Source organism: Balaenoptera borealis (assembly GCF_965194805.1).
Source record: "Balaenoptera borealis genome assembly, chromosome: 8".
In the NCBI taxonomy this organism is placed as follows: Eukaryota; Metazoa; Chordata; class Mammalia; order Artiodactyla; family Balaenopteridae; genus Balaenoptera; species Balaenoptera borealis.
In genome coordinates, this window is record NC_138865.1 from 108,089,767 (window position 1) to 108,113,063 (window position 23,297).

General features: G+C 44.5%; 1 long non-coding RNA gene across 1 annotated transcript in view; it reads left to right on the forward strand.

Annotated features, from left to right (window-relative positions):
- Positions 1-9,396, forward strand: part of LOC309633439 — a 147,611-nt gene extending 138,215 nt beyond the window's left edge. Inside the window, exon 5 of the long non-coding RNA XR_014247518.1 lies at positions 2,417-9,396. This is a non-coding gene — a long non-coding RNA (uncharacterized lncRNA). The remainder of the gene's footprint in view (positions 1-2,416) is intronic.
- Positions 9,397-23,297: the final 13,901 nt, after the last annotated feature.

The window sequence follows — 23,297 nt, forward strand, 5'->3', positions numbered from 1 at the left end:
GATGGTTCTTTCTACTTCACCTGGCAGCTCTCCCCCAGGCAGAGGAAGGAGGTAAAATTCCCTCTTCTCTCTCTCTCTATCTCTCTCTCTCTTGCACACACACACACACACACATACATGCATGCACAATTTCTCAGTCCATCAGTGCATCAGCCGGGCTCCCAGACTGTAAACATTTACTCCAGGCTCTTTTATCTACAAGGCATAAACAGTCCCAGCATATGCTCAGCAGGGGCCCGCCCCATAACTGTTCCAGAGCATGTCTGCCTCTTCCCCAGGAGCGGTGATGATGCAGGTTCCAGGCTGCCTTTCTGAGGCTTCCTTCCTGACCACCGTCTCCTCATACCTGAGTGCCACAGGCGCTGGGGCAATGACAGCCATTGATGTACTGGCCCCTCCAAGGGGTACCCGTAGCTCCACCTTTCCCAAGAGGAGGGCCTTCAAATCCACGGGCCACAAAGTGCAGAGGTCTTGGACAAGGCTGGTCAGCACTTTTATTGAGGGTCAAGTTTAAATGTGAACAAAAGAGATTTCCAGGAGATACAGAGGAAATTCACAAATGTTCCTGAAATGGATTATTGTCATACAACATGTGAAAGTCTCTGCAGAGAACTTCATGAAGCCAAAAAAAGAAAAAGGATGGCCTAGTTACTGAGCACTTCCTGTGGGCCAGGTGTTTTGCTTCTAGCATCTCACTTATCCTCACTACAATCCTATAGGGTAGATACCATTACCATCTCTGTTTTGTAAATGAGGAAACCAAGGCCCAGAGAGGTTGAGTCATTTGCTTCAAGGTCACACAGCCCATAAATGGCAGAACTGGCATACTATCCAGCATACTCCAGATACTCCAGAGCCCAGAGGAGTCCACGATGCTGTGCTGCTTCCCTGGGCCATGGAAGCCCGTGTGATAACGGCTGCACCCCAGCCTGGGGGAAGGCAGGCAGGCAGGTGGCCTGACCCATCCACCTCCCTGTACTCCCACACTGGGAGATTGTTTGGATCTTCTCTATTGTTTTCATCATGGTCACTACCTTTTGCTGGGCTGATAGCTTCTCACCTGGAATGTGAATTCCAAAGACTTGAACACTTATTATTGGCAAAGGGCAGATGAGGAGGTGGGAGGTATCTGAATATTGAATCAGACATGGCTTCTGCCATCAAAAGACTTAAAAGATATAATGATGAGGAAGTATAAGACAGCAATGTATGAGTCCCAGTTGCTTCATATCCTTGACAACACTTAGTACCCTCAGGCCTTTTAATTGTACCCTTTTTACTAGGCCTGGGGTAACATCTCCTATTAGTTTAATTTATATTTTCTTAGTGGATAATATGTTGAGGAGTTTTCAGATGTCTTTTGGCCATGTGATATCTCTTTTGTGCCAGTCTTTTGTTTGTTCAAGTCTTTGCCAGTTTTTAATTGGGTGGTCTTTTTCTATTGATTAATCATTCTTTATATATTTCTAATATGAGCCCTTTGTCAGCTATATGTATTGTAACTATCTTCTCCTGGTCTGTGGCTTTTCTTTCACTCTCTTGTTGTTGTCTTTCAATAAACAAATGGTTTTAATTTCAGTGATGTTCTGTTTCTCATTCTTTTCTTTTATGGTTAGTGATTTTGTATGTCCTGTTTAAGAATTCTTTACCTACGCTAAAGTCCTGAAGATATTCCCCTATATTTTCTTCTAGAAGTTCTATTGTTTTACCTTTCTCACATAGGGCCATACTCTATCTCAAATTAACTTTTGTATATGTTGTGCAAAAGAAGGGTCAAGGCTGACTTTTGTCCACATGGATAGTCAAATGAATACCACATGATATCACTTATATGTGGAATCTAAAAATTAATACAAATGAACTTACTTACCGAGAATCACAGACATAGAAAACAAACTTATAGTTACCAAAGTGGAAGGGGTCGGGGGAGTGATAAATTAGCAGTTTGGGAGTAGCAGATACAAACTATTATATATAAAACAGATAAACAAGGTCCTACTATATAGCACAGGGAACTATATTCAATATCTTGTAGTAAACTATAATGGAAAAGAATATAAATATATATATATATATATATAAACATATATGAATAACTGAATTACTAACACATTGTAAATTAACTATACTTCAGTTAAAGATAAATAAATAAATAAATAAACTTTCCTGCCATTAAAAAAAAAAAAGGGAGAAGTGAGATCTTTGGCAAACCGGAGAACAGCATCCCACTTACAAAGCATTCAAGCGACGTGTTTGTGCTTGCCAAATAAAGCACTGACTGACCACAGGCCAGGATCCGTATCCCCGAGCCCCGCCGATCTCCAGCGATGCTCTTTCTAGCTCCAACATCTGCTGGCCTTTGCATCGCTTCATCTTATACGCATGTGTGTTTTTATTTTCCCACCTTCGGCATCAGGAGAGGAGGCATGAAGCCGAAATGAAGCGCTTGTATAACAAGATGGAGAAAGGAAGGAGCCGAAGAGAAAGATCAGAACCTTTCTCCCCCTCATCCCCAGCCTGCAAATACTCTGCTCGGAGAAGGCAGCGTCCCAGCTGGTCTGGGATCAGCTTGGCCAAGGCTGGGAGGAGACCCAGCGCAACCCAAGCCTCATTTCCGAAGTGTGTTATTTCACCCCTGCTTCACAGATAATGTAACTGAGTCACTCAATTGAGCATAAAATAGAAATTTGGCTTCTTATCTGCCTCAGACCTGACTTTACTATTTTCTTTCTGCAAAATACATTTTTCACTATCTTATCTTCTAATAAACAATCCTAGCTTGGCAGCCTTGTGGCAATGGCACTGAATGCATTTAAGAGACATATTTTTCCTCTCTCACTCCCTGCTTAAAGTCTTCTGTTTAAAAGCCTACGTGTTTTTTTCTTCCCTTTTGGAAAAAATATATATCCCATTTGTATGCCGTTTTCCTTTAAAGAACATACATATTTTTCATGAGGCGTTCTGATGGATCCCTCCTTGTTTTCCCTTTTGCTCACTTGATCAGAATTAAAAGAAGGAACTTAACCTCCACAGCAATGGTGTGTGAATTTGATGGATTTTAGGACTGGATGGGGGCAGTCAGGGTGGCACCTTTAAGAAAGGGGCGATTTCTAGAGTGGTCACACCCCAATAGCTCCTCCAAGATTGGGTGGTGGGCAGGACACATTGATGAGAAGCCAGCCATGAATGTTTAACGCCTCCCTCCAATGCAGACTGCCATCAGATGCGCCAGACAGGGAGGCTTAAGCCACAGAGGAAAGAAGAGGAAAGGGGAACCAATATTTATTGGAGCTTTCAGAACAACCTTCTCAGAGAACAACCCCATTAAACAAAGAAGAGGAAACACCCCCATTATTGCAGAGCAGGAAACTGGGGTTCAAAAGAGCTAATGCACATCCAAAAGACGAGATTCAGTGGCAGGTCTCCAAGCACCACTTTGGGAATTAGAACCACACACAGATTTTGTCGTGTAGTATTTGTAGTGTTTAGGCAATTGTTTCATTCTGAGTGTCAACTGTAAAAGCAAAGAGGCTAAAAGTCCTTCCTCAACTGACCTCCATGCTATGAATTCCAACTCCTACCATTTTATGCTGGAAAATATAGGAAGTTAGAGGTGCATGGATTTTACTGTTTACAAAATCATTTACCTCCACTGCTTTTGCAGTTTATACTCAGAGTAAACCTCAGCCTCTGTCACATCTGATCCCTGATAACCTCACCACCTCATTCACCTCCTCCAATGTGCCACACCCTGTTTCCCCTTAGAGTCTTCGCGTGTGTGTTTCCAGCAGTACCAGGAACACTTACCCTTACCCATCCTTCACACGAGAGCTCAGAAGCTGCATCCCCAGAGAAACTTCTGTGACCACCCTACCGCAGGGACCCCCCGCTCCCCTTAATCTCTCTATAGCATCCCCCTTCTCCTTCACAGTAAAGGACAGGCCATTACTTCCTAATCTGGTGTGGACACTTGGGACAGTCTTGGGGGACAGCCCTTCTGGACCAGCATCATCGACCTGCTTCCTTTGCTCTCCCCTGTGGGCTCATGCCTCAGGCTCAGCTGCCCTCTGCCCACACCGAGCAGTACATTTATGCTTGTGCTGCACATTTAATATCCATCTCCCCCACCAGTCTGTCAGCTCTGGAGTGAGGAACTGTGTCATTTTGTTCTATAACACATCTCCCTGTGCTCAGTACACTGCCTGCCACCTAATGGGTGCTCTGTGTATATTCGTTGAACAAATGAATGAATGAATGTGATGATCACAGCAACCCTGGGTGACAGGCATTTGTATCCTCTTTTTCTAATAACTAATGAAATCAGTAATAAGAGTTATCATTTCTTCTGTGCTTACCATGTGCCTGGTCAGATTCTAAGAACTTTAATACTCACTATAGCCGTCTAAGGCGGGCACTATTCTTATTCCCATTTCACAGATGAGGAAACTGAGGCACAGAGCACCCACAGGCTGAAGCCAGAGCACAGGATTTCCTGTTTAAAGCACCTGCTCCTTCTACTCAACCGCAGGGCCTCACATCTGAGCCACCAATGTCATGAAAGAAAGAACAAAGAGAGAAGAATCCCATGAAAATCGCCTTGAACTCAGGTTACCATTTGCATTGGGAAGTGATCTGGTAAGAGTTAGTGATCTGATAAGAGTTTGCGATCTCCTCCAACATTTACCAATCTTAGGTCAAAGACGTTCATGCAAAAAGTCCATAACTTCCTAGTCTGGCGTGGACACTTGGGACAGTCCTGGGGCGCAGCCCTTCTGGAACAGCATCATTCACCTGCTTTCTTTGCTCTCCCCTGGGGGCTCATGCCTCAGGCTCAGCTGCCCTCTGCCCACACCGAGGCCTTTGCCAGTCTGAATACCCCATTTCTCACTCACAGCCTGGAGAACAGGATGAGGTCAATAGGTCCTTCTGTTCCTGCAGGAAGCCAGAGAAGATTAATCTGTGGGACAGAGAGATGATGCCCGGAAACGGAGGAGATTTATAAAGGACAGAAATTCAGGCCAAGGTCCCTGGTTTTTGTTTCCCTCTCTCTGTCTTATGACTACCACACAGCACTGTGTTTGGAAGAAACTTCGAGAGGTCCTCTGATCCAGCCTCCTGCCTCCTTGAGGCGAAAAATGATGACCCTCTTATACTCGCAACCCTTAGGCTCTCAAGAGCTCTGGCCTCTGTACAGCTCAGAGTGCAACCCAGATCAAGTCCAAGTATTTTCACCTGGCACCTGAGATCCCCAGTGGTCTGGTTCCATGCTGCCTAATCTCCTCTTAACCCCCAAGCAAAACTCCACTGCAGCCAAACTGGCACTTCCCCATGTCTCCCAACCTCCGGCCCTTTGCCCACGCTCTAACTCCCACTTGGAATGACTTTCCTCCCTCTCTTCAGTAATTTGCTAAGGCTCAGAGCAAATTCCCATCACCCGTAGGTCTTCTCCGCCATAACAGGTCTTCATCATGTGAATTCATATTAATGCGGGTGTGTCTTATTTGCTAAATGTTTGTAAGCTCATCACTTCTTGGTGACTTAAGTCACAGCTATGACCTGTATATTTCTATTTCTTGTGCACTGAATGCATAAGACCCTCACAGTGTAGGGTGGGGCTTCCCTCCCTAATCAGCCTCCACATACAACGTGCTCCACTTCGTCTTCGCACAATGCTATTCCCTCCACTACCATAGCTCTTTCCCTTCTTCTCAGCCTGGAAAAGTCCTTACCCATCAAGGCAGCAAAGAACTAACACTGCAGGGCTATCACATGGCAGGTACTAAGCGAGGTTGGGCTTGGTGTGTATGACCTCAGTTAATCTTTACCAAACCCCAGGATACAGCTAGTATTATGCCCGGTCTATAGATGATAATACTAGGGCTCAAAGAGTTTAAGTTCATTTATGTATTTATCTGTTCATTCGAGCAACAGTTATTTATTTCACATCTACAGTGTTCCAGGCATTCTCCTGGAATATGAGGATAATAGGGCTGAATTTAACCAATTCAGTCCCTGCTTTCTTGAAGCTTTTTATGAGATGATAGTAATGTGACAGACTCTCTTCCATTAGCATCACATCAAAACAAGGTATCACAAATACAGTGAGGTTTAACAAGGAGAAGCATAGAACTTTTGTAGATCTCACCCAGCCTGGGTGACAGAAAAAAACCCTCTGGGAACAACACTTCCAGAGACCAGAATGACAAGTAGCATCCTTAATTTAGGCAAGAAGTAGGGGTAAGCTACCTACTAGAAATTACAAAACTCATTTTATTGGAGGCACTAGGATTCTATCCCCAAGTCCCTGCTCCTTCAAGCATGGCGCCACCTCCTCTGAGAAGACGTCCCAGAACACCGACTCTAGGCCAAGCCCGTGCTCCCACAGAACCCTGAGTCTAAGGCCACCTTCTCACTGTGTCCTCACTTGGCCCTTTCCTCTGTGTGTGAACATTGCTGGTGTCTCTTCCTCTTCTTATAAAGACACCACTCAAACGGCCTCATTTTTACTTAATCACATCCTTAAAAGCCCCATCTCCAAATACAGTCACATTGGGGATTCGGGCTTCAACACGGGAATGTGCAGCAGACACAGATCAGTCTATACCACCTTCCACGTGGAGAATATGTTACATTTCAAAGTTTACAAAACATTTTAACTGCTATGAAGAACGTGAGCTATGGGGACAAGCAAACCTAGGTGTGATTTCTGGATCTGCCACTTAACCTGCTGCTTCACCTTGAACAAGTGACTTTACGTATCCTCAGTTTTACTTGTCTGTAAATTGAGACAACAATGTGTGCATTACATGTGTCTTGGCTGGATTAGAGAATGAGTTATAGAGAGCCCTTAGTGAATGGTACTGATGCTGCTGGTGGTATTTACGACCAGTCTAGGTTTAGATCCAGACATTAACAGCCAACATTTAAGGAAGCATGAATATGCCAAACACCATTCTAAGCGGATTCACTCACTTAATTCTTAAAACAACCTTAGGGATTAGGAACTGCTATTATCCTCATTTTACAAATGGAGAAAGTGAAGCACAGGTTGAATAAATGACCTCAAGGTCATACACAACAAATAAATGGAGGATCTTGACACCAGAGCCCAGGAACAATCTTATTACAACTAATTCACTAAGCACTTTAGACAATGTCTTCAACTTCTCTGAACAAAAGCAATACTATCATGGCCTATGATTGGTACAAAAAATTAACTCCTAGATGACGAGGTGCTCAAGAACGGTTACTTCCCTTTTCGCTTGAACTTCACAGTTTTCATGGATTTTTATTAGGGAAATAATAGTGACAACATTTTTTCAGACAAGGCAGCCAATATGAAAAATGTGACTTATCTACAAATGAGCTGATGAAATCCCCATCCCCCCAGTAGAGAACATAGCTTGAGTCCATCTTTTAAAGCCTAAAATGTTGATTAAAATACTTTTACAAAGTAGAAAAAAATAAAGCTAATATTAAAAAATCCTGCTTTATTAATCCCCAAAGGGAGGATTTTATTAATTCCTTTAGAATCCAATAAAAGTGTATTTTTTAATCAACTTTGTTTTCCAACTCCTGCCCGAGTGTTAAATCATAGCAAAGCAGCTCACATTTCTTAAGACGCTTCCAGACCTGGCTCAGGAGTGTGGGGGACAGATATGGATGCAGATCTCTTAGACAATCCAGCTGGATAAGACGAACACATGAAGTACTAAGTACTATCAACGTGATGTGAAAAAGTGGTACTTAGCAGGGTGATCTTTGTCTATTTTACTCGCATACAAACAGGAACCATTTGTACATGACAGTACCTGGCACATAGTAGGCCCTCAATAGATACTTATCCAATAAGTAGGAAAGAGAATAATCATGTCTTATAGACATGGTAAAAAGTTTGGCTTTAACTCAAAAAACAATATACCTAAGAGTTTTAAGCAGGAGAGTAACATGGTCTGATTTTTTTTTTTTTTTTTTTTGGTAAATCACCTTGATTTACTGTTAGGAGACAGGATACAGGAGCTGGGAGGGGAAGGAAACAGGATACCAATTAGAAGGCCATTATATAGTAGGGATAATGATGGCCTGGACCAGGGTGTAGCAGTGGCGATGGAAGAAGAGGAGGGATCCAGGATGTAGTCGGGACCTAGAGTTCACAGGATGTGCTCAGGGATTGGATATGAAAGACAAAGGGAAGAGAGAATCAGAAGGACCTCCTGGCAGTTTGCTTGAGCATCTGAGTGGAAGGTTGTGACACTTACTGAGATGGGAGCAATACAAGGAAGATTGGGTTCAGGGTTCAGGGAGGGCAGAAGTCATGTATTCTGCTTTGGACATGTGAAGGGTAAGATGTCTACTGACATTCAAGAAGGGATGTCAGACAGTGGATGGATGGATGAATCAGGAGCTAAGAAAGATGCTACAGTGTTAGCATACTGAGGGGTGGAGATGGCAACGTTGGGTGGCCCACCGGCAGCCTTTGAATCGAGAGTAAGCCTTGCTTTTGTACCACAACATTAAATCCATGCCTCAGCCAAACTAAAATCATAGAGTTCTCAGAAATAGACAAAACTGTGAATGTAAAATCCACAAACACCAAGGACACCATGGTTCAGTGCTTATGTTTCAGGCAGATACCCAAAGATGACCAAATGGCCCTCCACCTCCCTTCTGGGGCTCCTCCAAAGCACTCTAGCCCTCTCCCGCACCCAGCAAGTTCTAGGTGAAAGTCACTGGTACCCACATACCGTTAAAGTCCACCCCGCAAACTGCGGGTTTAATCAGATGCATGGCTTCATTGCTTGGGCTTAATGAGGTAAACTAGACCTCCGGTAATATTGCCTGTATAATTGACATGGTTCTCTGGGAAACATTACGCTTTATAATGAAAATACTGTATATAATTAGAATCTAATAGGAAGAAAATAGTAATTAGCCAGAATTAACTGAACAGACGCAATCAGGCAAATAAAGGTTATCCTCAGGAGAGGACCCTTCAGAGTTCAAATGCACGTCCTATAATTGTAGAGAAGCCCCAGTAATTAAGGGTAATTTTTTTCCCTGCATCGTGGTAGAAGAGGGTTTTTTTCTTTTTTTGCTGAGTGGCAGAATGAGTCTGGCCAAGGCCTAAAATGGATCTGGAAGGTCGTACACACAGATCCACGGGAGAAGGGGGAGGGCAAGAGAAAGGCAAAGGGCCCAAAGCCTAAAAGTCCAGGTGTGAATTCCAGGTGCAGCTCTGTCATGAACCAGCTGTGTGACCTTGAGTGAGTCACTCCCCCTCTCTGATGATAATGATAATAACAATAGCTACCATTTATTGCGTATCTACTTACTGTGAGCTGAACTAAGCATTTCCCATACGTCGTCTAATATAACCTTTGGTTTCCTAAACACTGGATAAACATTCTCTCTTAATATAACCTTTGGTTTCCTAAACACTGGATAAACATTCTCTCTTTTTCATTTGTTTTAAAGCACAGATTTTTCTTTTCATCAGCTTAAACCAGGCAATGAAAAAACAAATACTAGTAACGGCAATAATAACAACTCTCTCCAGGGTTGTCGTGAGGACCAGTTTAAATGGTACCCCTTTTCCAGCTTAAGAGAGAAGGAAACCAGCCTTTATGGACCACTTGTTCACACCAAGAACATTCCAAGAGCCTGGAGCTGTCAGACCCCAAGCCTGAACTCCCCTGGCTATAAAACACCCACCCAATTAAAGACAGTCACGACTGCTTGCATTACTAGGTAGCAAGCTCGTGCTGTAAGGCTGCAGCCGTGGATGTGCTCCTGGGAGGACATGGGGTCACTCACTGAACTGCTTAACCTGCAGGAGGAAGAGAGTGGAGTTTTGGCTGGAGGAGAGTTGGCCGTGAGCAAAGCCAGGAAAGCTCCTAGGCGGGCCGCTGAGAAGCAGGGCTTCACATGCTGGTCCAGAGCAAGAGCTTCAGCATCATGTGCTCTGGGGTCCCGATATGGGAACTGGAACGCCGACGAAAAACCTTGCTCTCATCAGCAGGAGAGCGGCGTGTTTGGCCCAGGGTTACACATCACAGCACTTGGCCCCGTGCCCCCAGACAGCTGATTCTCTGAGCGAATCCAATCAACATTCAGCAGCACAGACCCTGAGCCAGGCTAGGGTGGGCCCTGGAGTTACAGGGGCCGTCCTTTGTGGAGACTGCAGCCCAGGGAGCAGGGGTAAGAATGGGGAGAGGGCAGAGAGATACATCACGTGTCTTCAGAACACAAGCAGGTGAGGGGTGTGATAAAGGATGCCCAGAAGAGGTTACTGAATAACACCTGAGAAGAATGGACAGATCTGGGAAGACTTCGGGGAGAGGCAGCATTTGAGTACGACCTCGTCAGGTGGAAATAAGAGAAAGGGACAATTTGGGAACAAGGACCAGCCTGGGCAAAGGCATGGTGGCAGGTGGATACACAATATATGTCAGGGAAAATCACTCGAGGCTCTGCTATGGCCGATCTATAGAGAAGCAGGAGTTTCTGGTCCTCTCCTGGAAGGAGATGGGGACTCCTTGGGTTCCTCTCTCTGCTCCCACCTTCCTCTCTCCCTGTGAAGGAGTAGTTGGATTTGGGAGACTGAAGGGCAACTCTTTCTGTTGTCCAAAGGCCATTCATGGGAAAGAGCGAGCAAGAACGGTGCCTTCCAGGGATGAGTAAATACATCTCTCCTGGGGGTCCCGCTCCCTGCCTCTGCCCAGGATGGGTGGGTGTTGCTACCACAATAGGCCTGTATTTGCTGTGCAGCTTGTCCGTCTGTCCCAGGGTGGGTGACTTCCACAGTCCAGATTCAGGCAAGAAGTTCCAAGTGCAGCTGAACCGTTAGTGAATCTGAGAGTGGTTTTATTTCCTACCGGAATCTTCATGTTTGACGTTCATTGGGTCCAAACTGGAGGGTGGATAGGAGACAGCGAGTGGCAGTCCTGGCCCTCCCATCGTGTGCTGCAGGATCAGTGCAGGGCTGGGTGTGCTTAGATCACAGGGCAGGTGGGGGATGGTGGGAGATGAGGCTGGGAAGGTGGACTTGGGAAATGGAGCAGGTAAGATCCAAGCCATCAGGCAATTTCAGTGCCCTTTCCCCCATACCAAATATCAAATCCATCTGAAATTTGAAATGCACCCTCTCTTTGGGAAATAAGGATCCAGCCTTAAGGGGCCTGCCTATCAATCTGTGTGTTGAGACTTGTGCTCAAAGCATGTCCGTACCCCGGGTCCTAACATCCCATAACCCATCTCCCCACCTGCCTCAATACAATTTTTTCTTTTTTTTTTTTTAAAGATTGATTGATTGCTATGTTGGGTCTTCGTTTCTCTGCTAGGGCTTTCTCTAGTTGCGGCAAGCGGGGGCCACTCTTCATCGCGGTGCGCGGGCCTCTCACTATCGCGGCCTCTCTTGTTGCGGAGCACAGGCTCCAGACGCGCAGGCTCAGTAGTTGTGGCTCATGGGCCTAGTCGCTCCGCGGCACATGGGATCTTCCCAGACCAGGGCTCGAACCCGTGTCCCCTGCATTAGCAGGCAGATTCTCAACCACTGCGCCACCAGGGAAGCCCTCAATACAATTTTGATACTAGAGATATCACGCATGAGAGTGGAGAGAGGTTGGAGGGTGTTCATAAGTGCCACTAGAGGAAGAAGGAGTGGATGGAGAGATGGCCGTGGGACCTCAGTCTCTAGTTATCACCAAACTGATGGGTATGTAAAGCCTGTATTTGTCAAATGCCTACTGCCTGCAAGGCTTTGTAAGAGAAGTCAGGGAAACTTGACAGAGAGGCTAAACATATTCCTTCCATTTGAAGAATTTACCATATAGCAAGAGAGAGAAGATTTGTATAAGATAATTCTAATACAAGGTGAATGGAAATAAGATGATTACATCACGTGCTATAAAGCGCTATGGGTATGCAAAGGAGAGTGAGAGAATTCTTTGGCAAGATGATTTTAAAATAAGTTACCTGGAAGAGGTGGTCTTGAAGCTGAGGCTTGAACCCTAGGTAGGATTTGAAAATGCAGAGATAGAAGGAAGTTCCTCCTGGTGGGGGAACAATAACAGGCAAGGCCAAGAGGGTGACATTAGGAGGCGAACATGGGGACAAATAGGAAATCATGAAGGCCACTAGCTCCATGTAAAGAAGCATTCTGAAAAAGTAAATGCAAGCCAAATCTAGCAGGATTTTGATGTCAAGCCAAGGTGGACTTTGCCTTGCTTTTTTTTTTTTGGCTGCACCAGGCGGCATGTGGAATCCTAGTTCCCCCACCAGGGATTGAACCCTTACCCCCTGCAGTGGGAGTGCATAGTCTCAACCACTGGACTGCCAGGGACGTCCCTGTCCTGCATTTTGAGAAGTCATTTGAGCAGGTGCATGACTCAAGCAGAGCAGGATCCTGGTGCAATTGACCACAGCAGCGCCCCCTAGAGGAAGGGGATGACGAAGAGGCGGCTTCTTCGCAGAGTCTCTGCCCTGGAGCTAGTCTCCCACCTGTGCTGAGTGACAGGCCGAGTGATAGGAAGTGACGTCGCAGGACGGTTTTTGCAGACCACAGAGCGCCTCTGCCCCTTTCCTTTTCTCTGCCAGAAGCGGGACCCAAGGCAGCTCTGATGATCAAAGGTGGAACCCTCTTGTCTGGGCCTCGTATGTCTATTATTAAAGTCACTTAATGCCTAATTATTCAACCAGCCACAAGGCTTTCATAGAGCTCCTTGACTGAGAGCAATCGGATTTGTCAGACACTTCCAAAAAGCACACAGCTGTCTTGGAGGTCTCAGAATAGCTATGTCAGTGGCCCTAATGGAACATAATTTCCTATAAAGGCAAACTAATTTAATATTTTCAGGTATTATGTAACCAAGTGCACACAGAGCAAGGGAAAACAACTGCTAATGAGCAACAATCAGAGGGCAGTACCGCTGTGGAATCAGAAAGCCTGAGGGTCTATTTAATGCTGCAAAGGGGGCCCACGGGAGTGGCTGACGGCAGAGACAGGAGTAGGGTGGCGTCAGGTGAAAGCACATGGGCTCCGAGCCTGGCTAGATTGGAGTTTGAGTCCCAGGTCCACTGCTTATCAGCTGTGAGGCTTTAGACAAGCTACCTAACATCTCTGAACCATAATGAGGTTTCAGCAGCAGCACAATGAGAACAACATAATCCAAACTCCTTTGGTTGTTGTGAGGATTAAACAGAAAAATTTATGAGAAGTGCATAGCGTTGTGTCTGGCACTTAAAAACACTCAATAAAGGGTTACTGTTTTAGTACAGCTGCTACTATCATGGATCAGAGTCAAGTAAAACTTACTTTCCTCTCTCTCCCCTTTTAGGAAGAAAGGATGAGGTTAGGGTACCAATCACAAAACCTTCTGGGGTAAATAACATACAGCAACAGGATGTGATGGCTAATTTTACGTGTCAACTTGACTGAACAAGAGATGCTGAGATAGCTGATAAGACATTATTTCTAGGTGTGCCTGTGATGGTGTTTTGGGGGAAGATTAGCATTTGAGTGGGTAGATTGAGTAAAGATGGCCCCCACCAATGCAGATGGGCTTCATCCAATCTGTTGAGGGCCTGAATAGAACAAAAAGGCTGAGGAAGGGTGAATTTGTTCTCTGCTTGAGCTGGACATCCATACTCTCCTGCATTCCAACATCAGTCCTCCTGGTCCTCAGGCCTTTGGACTCAAACTGGGACTTACACCATTGGCTTCCCTAGGTCTCTGGCTTTAGGGATTGGACTGGAAGAATACCGCCAACTTTCCTGGGCCTCCAGCTTGCAGACAGCAAATCGTGAGACTTAGCTTCCGTAATTGCCGGAGCCAATCTCTCATAATAAGTCTTTCTATATAGCTAAATGTGTCCTACTGGTTCTGTTTCTCTGGAGAACTCTAATACACGGAACCCTCCTACAGACCCCACTCCAGTACCCTTCCTTGACTTCATCACTTGAATGATGTCTTCATTAGCCAAAATCTGATCTCCTCCAATGGAAGGAGCCATGGCCGTCTGACTCTGTGTTGAATCCCTAAACCAAGCCCAATGTCTGGCACATGGAAAACACTCACGTGTTGTTGGAAGTGCAAGCGTGATCTCTCGCCTGGACCTTGGATTGCAGAAGCCTCCTTATTCTCCACGCAGGGCCTCAGCCACCTCCTCCGGGCTGCCCTCCTTCCTGCAGTCAAAAGGTATTTCCAAAACTTCAACCCTACTACATTAGCCCTCTGTCTAGAAGGCACAACAGGATTTCCAATGCATAGGCAGGATTGGGAACTGCCGACTATAGATGCCAGTGGGAAAGCTGTGTCAGAGGATCCTCTGAGTAATGGCTCCAGCATCCCTTCCAGCCCAAACAGGGTGGAAAGGATCAAATTACTTTTCTGAAATAGCTTAGGAGTAAGAGATGACCCCCAGAGGACCCGAAAGGCATGACTTCACCCAATGGAGAGTTGATACCTAAAGCTGCATTCATTTATTCACTCACAAATATCAAGCTCTTATTATATGCCAAGCATGGTGCTCAGACTCAGGTGATGGCTCCAGCTCAAAGACTTCCTGTTTCTGAACCGTGGTCCCAAGTCGGGAACTAGTAGAGGTGGTTTCTGACCCTGGTGTGAGAACACCAGCGACTCGCCCTGAGACTCTAATGCCTCCAAGGCAATGATTGACCAATGGCAGTTATTTTCGTTTTATCCAAGGCTTTAATTGAACAAAAAATTATTGAATGTTTGTATTCAGAGTAATCAAACTATGTTTCATTTACCAGCCACCGTTACACAAGATAGATTTGTTATCTCCCACTTACAGAGGATAAAGAAGTTGAAAGAGAGGAGGTAATTTGCACAGCTCTTAGAGAGTGAAGCTGAAATTTCGCCCACGTCTGTCTTTACCCTTCCAGTGTAGCATGTCATTTCTGCATTTATTCACTGATCCATTGATTTAATCAAATCCCACCAACAGTTGTTGAGCACATTCTCATGCCAGACACTGAATGAATGAATACTCACAACAAGCCTTCTTCTGTAAAAACTCGTATTGTAAAGATTTTTGGCTTTGAGGGCCATGTGGTCTTTGTTGCAATTACCCTCCCTAGGAACACAAAAGCAAGCACTGACAATACATGTTCCAATAAAACTTTATTTTTAAAGAAAGTCCCCGACTGGATTTGGCCCATGGGTCCTAAACTGTCAACCTCTTCGAGAGAAAAGGAAACTGGGATTAAGATGGGGAAGGGGACTTGCCTAAGGTCACCCAGCTGCCCAGCGATAAGCCAGACTCCCATCCACATCTGTAGGACTCCCCTGCCCAGGGTCTCTTTGCCACACTGCCTCCCAAGAAACCCAAGGGACTCATTCTTTCATCACTGGATCTCCCTCAATCCTCTAAGCCTTATCTGTTCCGATTAAGACGAGCTTACTGTACTCGAGATGGGTTATTGCTTTTCACAATTCTCTCTCAAGAACATAAGAATAAATCAATCTTTCTGTCTTAATAAGTTGATAATCATTGTGAAATATTTAATGTGCTCAGTGCCATCTTTGATCTTCACGCTTTAGTCAGAAAAGTATTCCCCGTTCTTTCCTCACTCAGACATTATGCCCTGCATTTGTTTTTCTTTGTTCTTCTTGTTTTTTTTAATCTAATAGCACCTTCGTTTCTCTCTGTTTGCCATCTATTCTCTCTCTAAAGTTGAATTTCGTCCTTGATGATAGGTGGTCCCTTTCTGCTCATCTGGCTTTTTTTTTTTTTTTTTGCCTTTGCTCGTCACTTTGCATCCCCATATTTACTTTGTGAAAGATCCCAAGGCTCTCAGTTCTCAGAAGGCAGCTATCTAATCCATCTCTCTTCCTCCAGGCAAGACTTCATTCATTTATTTACTCACTCATTCAATTAATGCAGATTGAGCATCACCAGGCAAGGGTGATACAGTGATGGACAAAACAGACATGGTCCCAGCTTTCACAGAGGGCGAGAGATCTTAGTGTAGTGGGAGAGATCAACATTAATCAAATAATTACAAAATATACAGTCTCAATTTGCGATGCTGAGCAACGTACTAACAGAGGGACCCTAATTTATCCCATGGGTGGGGTTCATCGGACAGGGTCAAAATAAAGCCTCATAAGGTATAGAAGTGAACAGAGATGGGAGGTTGAAAGTGTACACCCAGCAGAAGGAACAGAGAGGGGAAAGGCTGTTCACCCAAAACTATCTCCTACCTACTGCGTAAAGTTCTCTAGAGAAAAAGCAACCACACTCTCCGTTCCAGACGATCAGTTAACAGCATCTCAGGTTAGAGGTGCTTCTTCTTGCTTTACATTATAACAAACGCTTTAGCATAATATAATTAATTGCATTAGAACTAGGAGGGCCGCTAGGTATCATCTGGAATACCCTCTTTACTTTACAAACGGACAAGCTGGTGCCTAGAGAAGGGGAAGAGCTGCCTAAGGCCAAAGGAAACTCCAGCCTGAGCCCTTGACTCCCAGGTAGGTGCTCTTTTTCCAGCTTCAAAGTTAAATTCCATTACCACGGAGCTTCTTAAAGACAGGGTGTGAGGGTCTTCTGTTATGGACAAATGGCTGTAACATTAATAGTAATAGCCATCTTTTGTTTAGATGCGTCCATATTCCAGGTACAGTTAAACATTTTACATGCATTAGCTTTTTTTAGAGTCGCCCCAGTAACCCAGTGGTTCGGGGCTTGATCCTGGCCCCTTGTTTCTCCCTGTCCCCTCTCAGCTGGCTGAGCCCTCTGTTCAGCTGGGGTCCTCAGGCCAGGAAACAGAAGGGGCTCTGCACACCCAGCTGCCTTCCCTCTCTGCACCGCAGCAGGTGGAACGCGATTGGCCATATAGGCAGCGTCGGGCTGTGGGCATCCACAGCATACTAATCAGTCCGTAGAAATAGATGCATTAGGGACGAAAACATTTACTGGCAACACTTTCTGGCTTCAATCTTTCACCTTCACTGGGTAATAGATGAGCTAGAACATTAAAACCAACAAACAGCCTTTGGTGTTTACAGCAAATGTTTGCAAGAGCGTGGAAGCCAGAGGTGCTCTGGGGAACATCTGGATTTCTGGAAACTGTGTGATTACACAGATGTGTTAGATTCATCAAGCTATAAAAATATCCTGTGATGTATGTCGGGGAAGAGAAACCACATCCCAAAATGGATTTGGTACAAATTATCAGTCATAGCAAAGACACCCAAAGAAGGCTGATGTGAATCCAGGCTCTGGGGAGAACTTCAAAACTGGGGTGAAGTGGGTACTTTCAGGAATGGTCTTTGATTGACAAGGGCAGGGTGGAGGCAAGGCCTGAGGATGTCAGAGATCTATTTGTCTGTTTCCACATCTCATAATCCTCTCTACGGTCCCCATTGCATTACTTGGATTGAGTCCCTCCTTTTCTTCACACTTTGGGGTCTCTATATTGTCCCCCAAAATATCTTCTACTGACTTATAAAACTCTGTGTAATATGCCCTAAAGCCCTTTTCCACATTCATCTTCTGCAGACGCTCCCTACTACCAAAATAAGACCCATCCTATTTCCCTACACATTCAATTTGCCTGCACGCAAACACAGAACATTATGCCTGATTTAGTTCGTCTCCACAAAAATCATTTTGCTTTTTTTTTTTTGAATGGTTAAGCAAATGACTAAGTGAATGAGTTGCCTCAGGGCCTCTGCATGTGCCCATGCCCATGCCTAAGTTCTCCCTGAGTCCCAGAGTTCACGCCGGAGCTCTTCTTCCTCTCAAGTCAGATTCCAGGTGGCATCACCTGTGGATAGATTTCCCCTCCACTCCCTTCCCCAGGGAAGAGATTTGCACATATCTGTAGTTTAGTCCATAAGACTTCTTTTTTCTTTTAGATGTGTCTTTCTCACTGTTCTATTAGGCTTTCTCAAAGACAGAAATGCTGTCCTGTTCATTTTTGTAGCCCTGATGTAGCCCAGAACAATATTCGATACAGAGTAGTATGGCGGCACTAGATGACCGCCTTTCTAGTATAAAGAACTCTTTTCACATGACGTTCCAAGGGTTTGTAAGTCTAAAATGAACTTCATCATAACCCTGAACACACCTCAGAGAAGTTACATTCTCCGGGAAAGATTCAGGGGGAGTTATTTATCTCCATTTGGAAGCCAAGATGGGATGAAGTGGTCATAGTGATAGTTACAGGTTTTATTAATGTGAAAAATATAACAATGGGCCCAGATGGACATTTAAATCCAGCTGTAATTATTTCTTTTATGAGTACAGTTTTGCAACCCTGAATAGTGTGAATAGGAAATAGTATGAATAGAAAGATAAACAGTATGAATAGAAAAAAATGATAGAAATAGAAAAATAAAAATGTGTGTTATCGATGGCTGCACGTTGATGGAAACGAGTTGCAGTACCAGGTGTAAGGTCTGGGCTGACCCAGGTTTCCTGATTCCTGGCACAGTCTTCACCTCTTGTAGCAGAAAGTGATGAATGCAACTGCATGTGTTTCATGGGGGTTGGTCGCCAAAACAGCCCTTAATTTAGCAGAGAACATTGCCAGGCAAAGCCCATGTCCATGCCTAGGAGAGTGGTCCCTCTAAATTGCCTTCACGTATCAATACATGCATTTATGCAAAAGTAATTAGGAACTAGAATAAAGCAATAGAAGTTCAGCTAATTACTTAAGAATTCCTAGCATTTAACATAACAGACACTCTCTAGAAGTTAGGTATTCGTCTTTCTGTTCTATGGAGGAGGAAACAGAAGTACCAAAAAGTTCACCGTGAGCCCAGTATCAATCAGCACAGGGTATAAATGCAAACCACAGGGATCAGAAGTACAAAAAAAAAAAGAAAGAGAGAAAGTAGCAATAATGACTAGCATCGCAAAACCTACACCAGTAGTGACAGTGATTGCTATTTATTATGCACCTTCTATGTGCCAGGCACTTACTGTGTCTCATGCCAGCTTTAAAAAATAACCAGGACAAAATGTTATCTTGAGACAGCATTTCTCAAGGGGTGCTCCAGGACCACTAGTATCAGAATCATCCAGGGATTTTTTTAAATGTACAGATTCTTCTAACCTCAAACTTAGTAAATCAGACTCTGGAGGCGCGGCCTAGGAATCTGCACTTTAACATGCTCCACGGGTGAGTCTTGAAAACACTAAAGTATAAGCACTACTAAGTTCATCAAAAACCTCAGAAAGAAGAATTAGCAATTAAAAGCAGGCGTTTACTCACATTACATCTGTGTATTACGCTGGGTTGCAAATGTAGCTAGTTAGGTTTAAATTCACTGAGTCCAGTGTCCACTTTATTCCACAATGGGAGCCCAATTAGTCTCCATATGCCCTTCTAGAGCCCTTGCAAAGGCCAGAGTTAAAAGCAACCCCTTTGACCAGCAAGCAGGAGCATGTGCCTCTGAGTCGAAAATATTTTACAACACGAAACCGCAGCAGAAAGAAACGGGTCACCTTCCAGCCCCTTCCATTTTCCACCCTAACCAGAATCCCCCTCGTTCTGCAAATGAGACCCTGTAGGGCTGGCAGAGATAGGAAATTGCTTCACCAAGAGCGACTCTGGGAAATGAGGACCTCCCTATCTGGGAGACATCAAGAGACAGTGGACGGGCTCCGAGAGGAAGAGACAGAACGCCCATTCCAATAAGGAAAAGGCTTTAATCTATCAAAGCAATTCTCCTTCTTTCAGGGAAAGAGAACATGAAATTGCACAAAATGACTTACAGAGTGGCACCCAGTCTGATTAGCGTGGGACCCATATCTCTCTGCACTTAGTATGTAAGGTAGAAACCCCTTGTGAATATTCTTTAAAAAAAAAAAAAAGAAATCCTAACGTGAAAAGGTAGAAGACATTTGTCTCTTCAAAAGATAGAAGTTTGGTGGAAGGAAGCACATATGTAGAAGACATTACAGAGGGTGCTTAATGGGAGAATGGAGAGCCTGTGATCATCAGAAGAAAATGGTATTTTCATTCCTGGCGCTGCCACCCCACCATGTCTCCCTGTCACCCGTGGGCTCAAGTCTAATCCCTTAGTTGGGTATTCAAGTCACTTTAGGGTTCGGACCAGGGACCAGTAAACTTTTTCTGTAAAGGGCTAAATAGCAAATATTTTAAGCATTACATGCCCTATAGGCTCTGTCTCAACTACTCAACTCTGCCTTTGTAGCCAGAAAGCAGCCAGAAATAAAACATACATGATAGCTAATGACTGTGTTCCAATAAAACTTTATGTGCGGACCCTGGAGTTTGTATCTCACATCATTATAATGTACCACAAAAGATTATTCTTCTTTTGATTGTTTTTTCCAACTATTTAAAAATGAAAAAAAAAAAATTAGTTCTCAGGCTGTTTAAAAATAGGCAGCAAGCCAATGTGGCCCCCGGGTCATAGTTTGCAAAACCCTGGGCTAGTCTCAGCTTGCATTTCTTGCCCCACCTCATGGCTCCTCTGGCTCTGTGAATAGGAAAGGCCGTCTTTTCCATGCACAAGCCCCTTCATTTCCAGATTCTGTACCACCTGCCTGTTCATTCTTCCTGGATTATCTTTCTCTGCCCTTCCCAAACATCCTCCTGGTTCCTCAAGCCCAGTACCTCTTCCTTGATAACCCCTCCAAGAAGTGACCTTCCCATACATGTTTTATCCACAAGTTTTATCACCCGTTGCAGACTCTAAGCTACTTATAAATAAAACAATATTCAACAGTTACATTCATCCTTCAATTAATTCCCCCAAACAAACCTCTGAGGTAGGCACTCGGAGGTTTGTTATATTATCCCCAATCTACAGACATGGGAACTATATCTTGAAGAGGGCTGTTAATTTGCCTGAGGTCATGCAGTGACTAAAGGCAGAACACGAAGAGCGCCCAGTGCATCAGGTGCAACTCACACTCTTAACATGAATGTTATGCTGTCTGAGAAAAGACCTCATAACTCCTAAATTGCATTCTGCACAGTGTCTCAAAAATAGGGGTGCTCACTGGGTGTTTGTCCAAATGAATGTAAAGACTTATTTACCTCGTTTATGAAGCCCCAGGAGATTAGTAGTAGGCAAGGACTCCAACACCAGTGAGAAATGACCAATAATAGCTGACAATCCGACTTTGAGAGAGGGCAGTAAAAACAAACCAAAGGATGGTAAACATCAGCCCAATTCATTCACAAAGCAAAGAGGTCTGGTGCCATTTAGTGTAGGGTCTGGTGGTCCTGCACACACCAGAGTCCCCCAAGAGCATTGTTGTGTGATGATACCCTCTAGTATGGGATGATTGTAGTGGCAACGCTGAGTGCTCACAAAATGGTGGAGTAGATGGTCAGCTTAAAAATCAGGGAAGTATGTGATCTGTTTAGAGGGATACCCCACACAGTGGTCTTTCTCTTCTTTCTTTTTTCCTTTTTCCCTCTCTTCCTCCCTTATTCCTTTCTTTCTTTCCTTCCCTCCATCCCTCCCTCCCTCTCTTCCTCCCTTCCTTCTTTCCTTCTTTCTTTCAATTCTCTGTATTTGAAGAGGTTAACTCTTATTTATCTAATGACCCCTACTGTGAAGACTCACTTCCCTGAGTATAATGGGTACTCAATAGTTTTTCTGAATCATAATAATGCCCAGTGAAGTCCCTCTGTTTTACCTGCTACTCTGTATCTTCTGACTTGACTGGGAATAGTCTCCCTGTTCTCTGGGGTTTCATATGTGCACATTCAATACAAACTAACACGTATGCAGTTACTCCTGTGTGTAACATCCTGTGCTGGGTGATGCTGATGTGGGACTGGCGATAAGTAAGATACAGTGGTTGCCTTCAAGGAGTTGATGACCTGGGAAAGAATCAGATGCTAACACAACTCAAGAGCTCCATTTTTCTCTCTATGCTGAAAGACCACAGTTTCACCAAAAAGGAAAAGGACATGGAACAAGTCAAACTGTAGATAAGCCCCTCCACCAAAAAACAAACAAACAAACAAAACCTTGGGTTTTCACATATATTCTTGGATTCTTGGTTCCCTTGATCATGTCTCCTTATGCTCTAAACTGGAGACCGCACACTTTTATTTCTAACATCTGCCCAATGCAGTGTTGGAGTCTCCTGGTATCTGGTTTGTTTCCTACAAGGCTTGTCCAAGACTTTCTTTTTGCTCCAGGCTGGCATATGTCATCCGTTCTCTCTCTGGAATCTGAACTTGGTGCGTCCCTATCTCCAAATGTGTTGCTCTGGCCTTGACCCTAGCAATTCAAATGGTGCCTAACCAGGTATAAAGAAACTACAGCCACCACTGTGAGCAGAGATCGCCTGTCACTAATTCCATAGTAATTCCTTTGGTAAATATTTAGTGAGAGTCTATTCAATGCCAGGCACTGTGCCAGGTACTGGGGTACAGAGATAATGCTAATCCTTGCCCTAGAGACGTTTGTCATTGATGGGAATGACGGGCACTCCATAGTAAGTTCTGGGATCCACTGAACACACACTCCCAAGGCTTCCTCTTTACAGCAGCCCCTGTGCCAGATGCTGGGGTTTCAGGGATGAATAAGACAATGTCCTTCCTTTGTGGTGCTCACTGTGTCATGGTGGCCTGTGTGGTCTTTAAGGCTATTTGTACATATTCTGGCTTTTCTACTTCTAAGCACATGGTAGTACTGCTCTTCCCTACCTACTTGACTCTGGCAAGCTGATCTGACTCACCTTAGCCAATGAAACACATGGCACTTCCAGAAAAAAAAAGCTTTTAAAATGATGAAGGCTGTTAGGAGGACAGGGGGAGATATGATCTTGGGCAAGTGTCTTCACTTCCCTGAGCCTCAGTTTTCTAATCACCAAAATAGGCATAATATCCACCTCAAAGGACCATCGGGAGAATTAAAAGATACAGTAGAGGTCAAACAATTGGCACTGTATTATTTCTAACATCAGAATTCCGAGTTAACAAATAACAAAAACAATGACAACAAAATCTTAAGATACCTCAAGCTAAAAAACAGGAGAATCAATTAGCCAATATAACTGGGAAGTCTAAGGGACAGAGCTGACTTCCAGAATGGCTGGATCCAAAGAAATTATGTCCTTAGGTCTCTTTCTCTTTCTCTCAACCCAGCTTGACTCTGGTTGTCTTCATTCTCAATCAGGGATCTTCCATAGGCTGGGCGAGAGCTCCGGGCAGCTCCAAGCTAACATGACTGCAGAGCAAGAAGGAGGTGCTTCTTCAACAGCTACATCAGGACTCAAAAAACAAAAAGACTCTCTGACCCCAAATCAAGGGGCACATCTTGGTGTGTGTGG